The sequence below is a fragment of the Schistocerca nitens genome, chromosome 8 (genome assembly GCF_023898315.1).
Source record: "Schistocerca nitens isolate TAMUIC-IGC-003100 chromosome 8, iqSchNite1.1, whole genome shotgun sequence".
Taxonomy (NCBI): Eukaryota; Metazoa; Arthropoda; class Insecta; order Orthoptera; family Acrididae; genus Schistocerca; species Schistocerca nitens.
In genome coordinates this window covers 328677769-328687839 of record NC_064621.1, presented here as the reverse complement: position 1 = coordinate 328687839, position 10071 = coordinate 328677769, and positions in this window count along the sequence as shown.

Sequence of the window (10071 nt, the reverse complement as noted above, 5' to 3'; positions counted from 1 at the left end):
GAGTTGCTCTCACAGCTTTAGGTTTACGAGTATCTTCCACCTGCCAGTTCTTCGCAATATCCGATCTTCCAGGAGTGCCAGTTTAGCAAGATTCATAGGAGGGCTTGTCTGACGTTTGAAAGGTAGAAGAAAGGTACGGGCTGAAGCCAAGCTGCGAGGAAGTGTCGTTAATGGTGGCAGAGTAGCTCAGACGGAGTTCTCGCCTTAGACAAGAAGTGCTGATCTACAAGAGGAGACGCGTTTGCTTTAGACAAAGAAGGGAAGCCAGTTTGCTTGGTGAACAGAAGAAATACACTACTGGCCATTAAAATTACTACACCAAGAAGAAATGCAGATCATAAACGGGTATTCAATGGACAAATATATTATTCTCGAACTAACATGTGATTACATTGAAAGGGTACAGTACCGCCCAACATTGAGAATAGGTACGAAATTCTTGTCAGAACAACACATTTTTTGTGTAAAAGTAACTCAATAATTTCAATTAATACAGCGAAGCCGGATACCAGTGTGGGAAAGAATGACAAGTTATTTATTTAATTGATCACATGTGCACTTCCGCAAAATAAATCCCTACATCCCGTTTGGTGAGATCTGTGTGGTGTAAATGAATGAATGTATGGTCGTCTGCTAACCACAGATAGTGAATCGATATGAGCATCTTTGAGTCGATCCTTTGGGTACCTTTGGTGAGACCAAAGAGATGGAAGTTACCAGAGCTTTTGAGCGTTTGAAATGTGGCCGACCAATAAGGTAGCAAGGTGCTTCTCCCACTTCGAGAGAGGTGCGAGAGAACGAAAAGACGGCCATGTTTCAGACTCGGCACTCTGGCGCTGAACCTTCTGCTGTGAAGACCTGTTTTTTGTTGTGCTCCGTAATGAAAGCGTGGAGGCATGGTATGGATGTGGAATACTTAAGAGTAGTTAGAACTAATCATTTCTCTTTCCTAGGATCTTTTGTGGGGAAAATTACAAAGTGAGGCAGGTAATTTTAAAGGGATTATAGTAAACCAACGGTCACAAAGGGACCACGTGTAGTTATAAGTTGAGATACTAGCGTGGGTACAATAAGCTGAAATATTTAAGAATTAATATCGTGTGTACCATAAGCTGAAATATTTGAGAATTAATAGCGTGTGTACAATAAGCTGATATATTTAAGAATTGCGTGTGTATCATAAATTGAAGTATTTAAGAAATATCATTCCGTGTGACGCTGAATTTAAACTCTGAGAGAAAATCAAGGTGAGTCGGCCGTTTTTCCAGCAACGCCACTTGGCTTGCATTGCACAGGAAGACGAGCGTTTATCTCCAGAGTTCACAGTAGGAAACTGGAATTACAAATTGGGGCAGTGTCGAGTGAAACTGGGTTAAATATTGATTGAAGTGGGAAAGCGGAAAATGATGAAGTTGTAACGGTTCTTGTGTATTATTTCAGATTGTTGTATTGGGTATGTCTTGTAATTTGAATATGTGTGTTTTGCATGGGAGTAGCAAGGTAGTTTCGGAAGATTTTGTGGGTATGCCTGTTCCTTCTGCATCGCTCGATCTGGAGGAATGTTTCTGGAGAATGATTGTGAGAGGCGAAGTGTGAGGTATAATAAAAGATCCACCATCCGATCCAGGGAGTGCACAGTTGTGGTAGATAGATTACGAGACCGTAGTATGGAAATTCTCTTATGATATTGTCGTAGGTTGTAGAATTTGTGTGCTAATGAATAAATCAAATAGTGAAAAGAAAGAGATTAGTGGCCTATTTCATTAAATTGTATGTTATCATAATGTCCCGAATTTGTATAAAAGCCGTTAAATCAAAGACAAAAAGTAAGTGTGGTATTGCCAGTGCGTAGTGTGCAGACAGAGTTCTATAGTCAGATGCGTGTTTCCGTTGCGTATTATTCATGCAGGAGGATAATTTATAACAAAATCGTAAGATACGAGAATTCATGTTGCTAATCCACTCGCTTGGCAAACCACCCATCTTGCAGGCCTGACTGCTTGATGCCACAGTATGAGAAAGGCAAGTGGGTGCCTCTCATAATTTCGACCCTGCCAGGATGTTTAAATTGTTAGGATAATTGTTGCCAGGATTATTTATTGGTTAGGATATTTTGTTGCCAAGATTCCGTTTTTGTCACGATAATTTTGTTGCCAGGATCATTTTTGTTAGGATATTTTGTTGTTAGGGTTTGCTGTTAAATTTTTTTTTTTGATGGAATATATTGTGATAGCGCTAAGAAGTAAAGTTTTTTCCGTTTGCAATTTCTTTCTGGATTGGTGAGGATCTTTTATTTTATTTTATGTAATTAATTGCAGTATAGCACAAGGCTAGAAGATCGTTTTATAATTTTTTTGTGTAATGTCCGTAGTAACTAGGTCGCAGGCTAAAAGTATAGTCACCATGGAGAATAACGATTCTGGCGTGAATGTAGCAGTGCAGCGGGAAGTAGGTGTTGACCGTGAGTTAATGAGAGGGGACGGCAGGCACTCCGAAGAGGCTGTATTGTTCAGTGGACCGCTGCAAGGGGAGCCTTTGTGCAGGGGGCTTTGTTCACTATCGGGGGCCTTTCCGAACGACGCGGGCGAGCAGGGACTCGGTCAGGTAGAGAGTGAAAGTGCAGCTACCCTTAGCGAAGCTACGGTTTCTCAGGCGAACGAGGTGAGCGCGTCGAAAGTAGGAAATAACGATGGGCTAATGCAGTTTTTACAGAGGATGGATGAAAGATTAGAAGCGATGAATAGGGAGACTAAAGCGATAAATGAAAAATTGGAAGCAAATAACGAAAGATTAGAAGCAATCAATAGAGATAATAAGGAGAGAGATAAGGAAAATAAGGAAAGATTGGAGGTAATGGATAAGGGAAATAAAGAGGCAATGAGGAAGCTCCACACAGTTATCGATGAGCGTCTGTCCGCAGTTAATAATCGGTTAGATGAGGGGGAGAAGAATCTGGGTGCGGTAAAGCAAGTATGTGATGCTGTGAAAGAAAAAACCAATAATTTGGAGGTACGAGTAAGTGCAATAGAGAGCGATATTACCGAACGTGGGGACGTGTTGCCGGATGAGCGAATCAAAGAGATAGTAGAGGACTTACTTGCAGATAAACAAGGGGCATTAGACAGCGTAGAAGCTCAAGTCACACGGCAGGAAATGGCGCTAAATAAACACAGGGATGAAGTTGCGGTGGTAGTGGCCAGAATGAATACGATTAGCGCAGATGTAGAAAAGATCAGTATGAGAGGCGAAACAGGCTCTGACAGTACGCAGCGAGAGGCTTATGCCGACCAGGAGGAGATACAATCACTGTTACAGTTTAAAGAGGGACAATTAGAAATAAGTAGGAAACATAGTGAAGAACTAGCACAGTTGCAATTAGCGTGCAGTAGCGGAGGTGACACACCACCAGGTAGATTGCAGAAGGAGAGTGAGATAAACTCAAAAGGCGAAAATAGGCAGAAAGAGGAAGACGAATTCACAGAGTCAGAAGAACGGTTGTGTCGGATAAAACAGGTGGCAGACTCAACTGGGTATAGTCCAAGGCTGTCTCAATTTCAAGATTCATTACCTTCATCGAGGGGACTGCTCCGCAAAACGAAGTTTGTGTATAACTATTTGAGGGACGAGGCTAGAGCGAAAATGCAGGAAGACCTTAAAGACTGTAGTAGCTATTTAAATGAATTCTGGTCGAAAAGTAAGCAGGACCAGGTTACGCAAAGCATATTGATGATGCCAAATCGTAACGAATGTGGTATAAGGGATTCAGTGTCATGCTATCAGGAGATGTTCAGACGAAACAGGTACTTGGATGTGACATACGAACCAGCGGAGTTCATTAGGATCCATATAACGAAGTTGCCAGTGAAATTGCGCAGAGGTATAGTGATGGCAGGCAGAGGCTTAGACGATTCCGCGTCATTTCAACACTTGGGTAATGAGAGCGATATCGTGAACGGAGACACGACTCATAGGTCAGTTAGTGTCGAGGATAGGAACGGCAGAAACTATCATAATGACAGGAGAGCGTGGAATCCAGGCATTTCATTCATGTCGTAATAGATTGAAAAATAGGAGAAACTAATCCAACATATCAGCCCTTAATATCTTGCTCTAAAACACATGCAGCTGGCACTGAAAATTGTCTATGTAGCAGACAAACTCAACAGAGAAATGAGGAATGAAAATACCATACTTCTGATCAGAGAATAAAACGGCAGTAATGGAATCTGTTAGGCTGGTATCTCAGTAAAATTTGCAAATTTTTATTTCGAACAGTAAAGTAAAAGAAATGTTATGTAATAATGCCAATGAGTCCAGTTTAATTAGTGTGATTTGACTATGGCAGGTGCTAAACACGTAATGTAAGAAGTAAACATTGTGATCGAAGTTTTTAAATTAGATGCCATCTGATCTATAGTATGTCATTGTCGTGGTGACAGTTATAATGAAGTGCTGTGTATGGTTGTTCGGAATCTGGTGTTAGTGAAAGAGGCCACAAGCACCTAAGTTTCTAACACTTGGGCTGCCCAATTCTCCCAGCTTGTATATTCTCGGCACACATTTAATTTTCGTGTAAGCACAGATTCCTAACTAGCGAATTCTTTATTGTGTATAGTGGACCTTTCAGAGTGAGGCGGATTGTACATGAAAATGCTGTACTGATTGAGACGATCAAAGGAAAACAATCTCGTGGGCTTCATCACATTTCTAACATCAAATTATGGAAAAGTTAAGAATAGATCTAAGGTAGGAAATTTATGGTAGATAGACAGTGTATTTATTTGTGGTGTGTAACGTTGTGCAGGGTCAAATCGAACGTAAGAATTTTCAGGCGGGATGTCAGGAAGTATGACGGAATAGACTGGTCAAATGAGTCATGAACAGGAGTCGACAGAGTGGTGTATGTACGTGTTTTTTTTGTCGTATGAATAAGGATCAAGCAGAAACGACGTGATGATTAATGAGTGAATAAAGATGGTAGATAGAGAAGCGACGTGATAAATAGTAGTGGATAAAGGTGAATTTTTGAGGAGAGAATCGACGTGAAGCAGTGTGAATGATGAAGGGAGATTCGACGTGATGAAGCAGCGGTAAAATAAAGGTGAGTAGAATTGAATAATGTGGAGATGTCTTAGATGTATGTTACAGAGAGGCCTGTGTATGCTGCAATAGAGATTGATGCCAATGGCGAAGGAAGACCAGGAAATGATGGAGTAATGGACGGACGGAGAGCCGAAATACGAATGAAGAGATGAGGACAACTGCACAATGTGAAAGGACGTAAAGGGAGTATGAGACCCAGATGGTGAACGTTGTGGAATACTGACGAAAGATGTAATGTAGGTGTAGATCTAATTCTTAGCATAACAATTGCGATTTGAGAAAAATATTTTTTGTTGTTGTTGAAGCCTCGTACCAGTATAACTAATCAAAACGGTACCAAGAATGTGTACAGCTATTTTTTGCAGGATGAATAATTTGTGTATTTTTTGTTCTTAGATGAAATGTCGCAATTCTAGGTTGATATTAGCATAAAGTGAATGCAGAGGTAAGCCGATGGAGAGAGGTGGCAGAGTGAAAGGACGAATTCGGAGACTGGAAAGCTATCTCCGAAACAGCTTCATGTGTTATGTGGTTGAGTATAAGGGAGCAAAGGTATGGTATGTTGTAGTGAGTGTGGTGGTGTTAAGGTTAACTGACTTCTAAACCTATTCTGTTAGTGTGTTAATGGAATGAATGAGAGGGAAAATGTGATGTCTGGTGAGTGAGAGTCGTAGAGTAGTGTGATCAATGCGCACACTCCTGAAAAGGGGATGCTACCGATCCATAACTAAAAGATTATTGTGTTTTATTGTTTGTTGGGATGAACCTTGATGTGAGGTCAGGATCTGTCATACGTGTCCTAGAAACGTTGTTATATATAATGAAATGTAAAGTATGTGAAGAGATACGAATTTTCAGTCTGTCACAAGCACAGAGGTGCATTATATGTTGTAGATTTAAAGTCACCAGTTTCTAAAATGTTTATTGTGTTAGGATGTTAAAGTAGTTTACTATTTAATAACATGTGGTAGGTAATTGAGAGTTGTGTAGATTATTTTCTCATTTTTTTGTTAGAACACTTTCAAGGGATTTTAATTTCAGTGTGTCATAAGCACAAAAGGTTCATTGTATATTGTAGCGTGAGAATCAACAGTTTCTAATATTTTTCACTGTGATAGGATGTTAGAGTAGTTTACTATTTTGTATTGTAATTATGAGTTGTATAGATTGTTTCTTATTCATTTTGTTCTTTATTTTACACCTTCATGTTTTGTATGAGGGACGACAGGTACAAAGAATAGCACGAGTGTGGGCTATCTATAGAAAAAGGATAGATAAATGTATGTTGTCTGTGTGGAAAACTAGGGTGTATAATTTTATGTTCTTTTTAGAACAAAGATTCTTTTGTTACCAATGTAGCTAATAGATAATACATGTAATCAATGAGTATTTAAATGCTGTATATCCTTTTGTCTGTAATGTTGCGAGATGCACGGAAGATCTGGCTAATTGGGTGTCGTAACGCCCATACCGCTAACGGGCCGAGCTGACGTCACCACGACGACAGGCGACACAGCCGCGGCACTCCCCACTCCATTGTCGGGACGAGGTACACTCCACGCGCCCGCTACAGCAGGTCAACGGCCTGGGGCGACACGCACGTATCACTGGCCATTCATGAGTTCCGCCACCCTTACGACTGGGGAAGGTATCCCGCGGAGGCAACAGCGGGTGGTTTCTTCTGCTCAACGGCGCGCGCAGCGACGCTACTGCTGAATGGACGAGGCGCGACAGAGCCCGGCGAGCATTTTTTACCTGCAGCTATTAACTTGTACTGGACTGTGGAGCCGTGAAACAAGATGACTGCGACTTTCCATAAGGTGGAAAGTGAAGGACTGGTGTTTCCACATTGTGAGAGGTGGAAAAGATGTTGTCCTTAGCAGACAGGACGATTGTTTTGTTTTGTCTTGACCACTGAATGGTGGGATCCATAAACTTTTGGCAGTGACTTGTTAAGTGTGCTTTGTGAATTGCATGTGGGACACTTGGTATACTTAGAGGACAGTTGTCGTTTGGTGAACAATTAGAGTGGGACATTGACATTTGCGTCTGTAGTAGGAGACATTTCTTGGATTGGCGCGGGAATAAGTGCTGTTTGTTGAAACTTACGACTTTTAATTACACCATGAACTGAAAGGACAGAACCGTGGGTAATAGTAGTTGTAGGGCCATTTTTTTGGACGAACAGATTCGTGTGGATGGTACTCTGAGAGTGACTATGACATTTGTGCTTAATGAGAGATACAGTTTACTGTTCAGTGCGTGTTCAAAATGCCGAATTGAGTGACTCAAAGACTTTCGTCCGGGTAACCATGGGAGAGCTTTGACACCGAGACAGTGGTTCTAGGAAAATTATCAGCAACTTTTTGACCCCAAGAAAATCACAGAATGAAATGTTTCCGTGTGACTCGCAAGATAGGGAATAATGTATTTGTAATTGTGTAAATGTTTTTTTTTTATATGTTTCATTCCTGAAGGGACAGCAAGCGTAATTGTATTTTATTAATAATTGTGTTTAGAATAGTTAGTGTTTGTTTTTTGGTTTGTTCTGGGTTATCAAGTTCACGTAGCATGTGTATTAGAATATTTGGTACAATGATGCTTTAACTATTAGCCAGTGGCGTAATACTAACGTAGCGGCCCTTGTAGCATTTATCAGTAAGGTTGTCACAGGGGAGAAGAATTTGCATTGCACAACAAATATCGGAATTAACTGATGTATTTTGATGTCGTGCATGGTAATAATCTTGTTGGTGTTTTGACTGAAGCCACTTATTTCTATTATCACAGTGGTGATATTTCACATTAAAGTGTAACGAAGGCTAGTTGAAATGCAAGTTCTTGTCGTCTATATGTGTGACAACAGAGAAATAAGCAGTAGAGTAAGATAAGAAAGCTACTGGTGGATTCAAGCACTTATTGCTAACTATTTATTGCGAGTATTGATCAAAGTTGATGGACTGACTAGCTCAGCACCAGGTATTTGTACTGATGGATATAGGATAAGGTTAAACTCACTGTCGAGTAGCTGTGGCAATTGCTTAGGTGATGATAGTTAATGAGGTATGACATGATGTCTTATATTTCATTGTTTTTCTTCTCAGTTTTATTTCTCTGTAGGTTTGAGGTATATTTTAGAGTAATGGTATGGAACCTGACATTCTACGTGTAACTAGTGTACGAATTTATTTCTTTTGTTGATTTTGTTTTGTATTTAGACTTTGCTGTGTAAGGGTTTTTACAGCGCAATTTATGAATGTCAGATTACTTGCTCTGTGTTTGGACAGTGAGCTATTCAAAATTTCATGAGTACAATTAGTATTTTTTTTATTTGTTTTAGAATTATTGAAATTTGGATTACTCATAAAAGTAACGAAGATCCCAGTAACTAAAGCAAAATTTTATCTCAATATTATTTTTTTTTATTTCTATGATGTGATGTTTTATTTGTCATGTGGATTGTTATATATTTGTATGTGTACGTTACTCCGGATTGTGGAGAGTACAATATAATTTGATCGTCTATTTGAGGTCACCAGGGGCTAAGGTCTCCTCCTGGTTATTTTGATGAATTGCTACGTTTGTTTTAATACAGTTTTCTTAAAAAAATGTTCGGAACTACCCTCGCATTGCAAGGATAGTACCGTGCCATTTTTTTCTGCATGGGTAGCCGGTGATGAAAGGGTACAGTACCGCCCAACATTGAGAATAGGTACGAAATTCTTGTCAGAACAACACATTTTTTGTGTAAAAGTAACTCAATAATTTCAATTAATACAGCGAAGCCGGATACCAGTGTGGGAAAGAATGACAAGTTATTTATTTAATTGATCACATGTGCACTTCCGCAAAATAAATCCCTACATCCCGTTTGGTGAGATCTGTGTGGTGTAAATGAATGAATGTATGGTCGTCTGCTAACCACAGATAGTGAATCGATATGAGCATCTTTGAGTCGATCCTTTGGGTACCTTTGGTGAGACCAAAGAGATGGAAGTTACCAGAGCTTTTGAGCGTTTGAAATGTGGCCGACCAATAAGGTAGCAAGGTGCTTCTCCCACTTCGAGAGAGGTGCGAGAGAACGAAAAGACGGCCATGTTTCAGACTCGGCACTCTGGCGCTGAACCTTCTGCTGTGAAGACCTGTTTTTTGTTGTGCTCCGTAATGAAAGCGTGGAGGCATGGTATGGATGTGGAATACTTAAGAGTAGTTAGAACTAATCATTTCTCTTTCCTAGGATCTTTTGTGGGGAAAATTACAAAGTGAGGCAGGTAATTTTAAAGGGATTATAGTAAACCAACGGTCACAAAGGGACCACGTGTAGTTATAAGTTGAGATACTAGCGTGGGTACAATAAGCTGAAATATTTAAGAATTAATATCGTGTGTACCATAAGCTGAAATATTTGAGAATTAATAGCGTGTGTACAATAAGCTGATATATTTAAGAATTGCGTGTGTATCATAAATTGAAGTATTTAAGAAATATCATTCCGTGTGACGCTGAATTTAAACTCTGAGAGAAAATCAAGGTGAGTCGGCCGTTTTTCCAGCAACGCCACTTGGCTTGCATTGCACAGGAAGACGAGCGTTTATCTCCAGAGTTCACAGTAGGAAACTGGAATTACAAATTGGGGCAGTGTCGAGTGAAACTGGGTTAAATATTGATTGAAGTGGGAAAGCGGAAAATGATGAAGTTGTAACGGTTCTTGTGTATTATTTCAGATTGTTGTATTGGGTATGTCTTGTAATTTGAATATGTGTGTTTTGCATGGGAGTAGCAAGGTAGTTTCGGAAGATTTTGTGGGTATGCCTGTTCCTTCTGCATCGCTCGATCTGGAGGAATGTTTCTGGAGAATGATTGTGAGAGGCGAAGTGTGAGGTATAATAAAAGATCCACCATCCGATCCAGGGAGTGCACAGTTGTGGTAGATAGATTACGAGACCGTAGTATGGAAATTCTCTTATG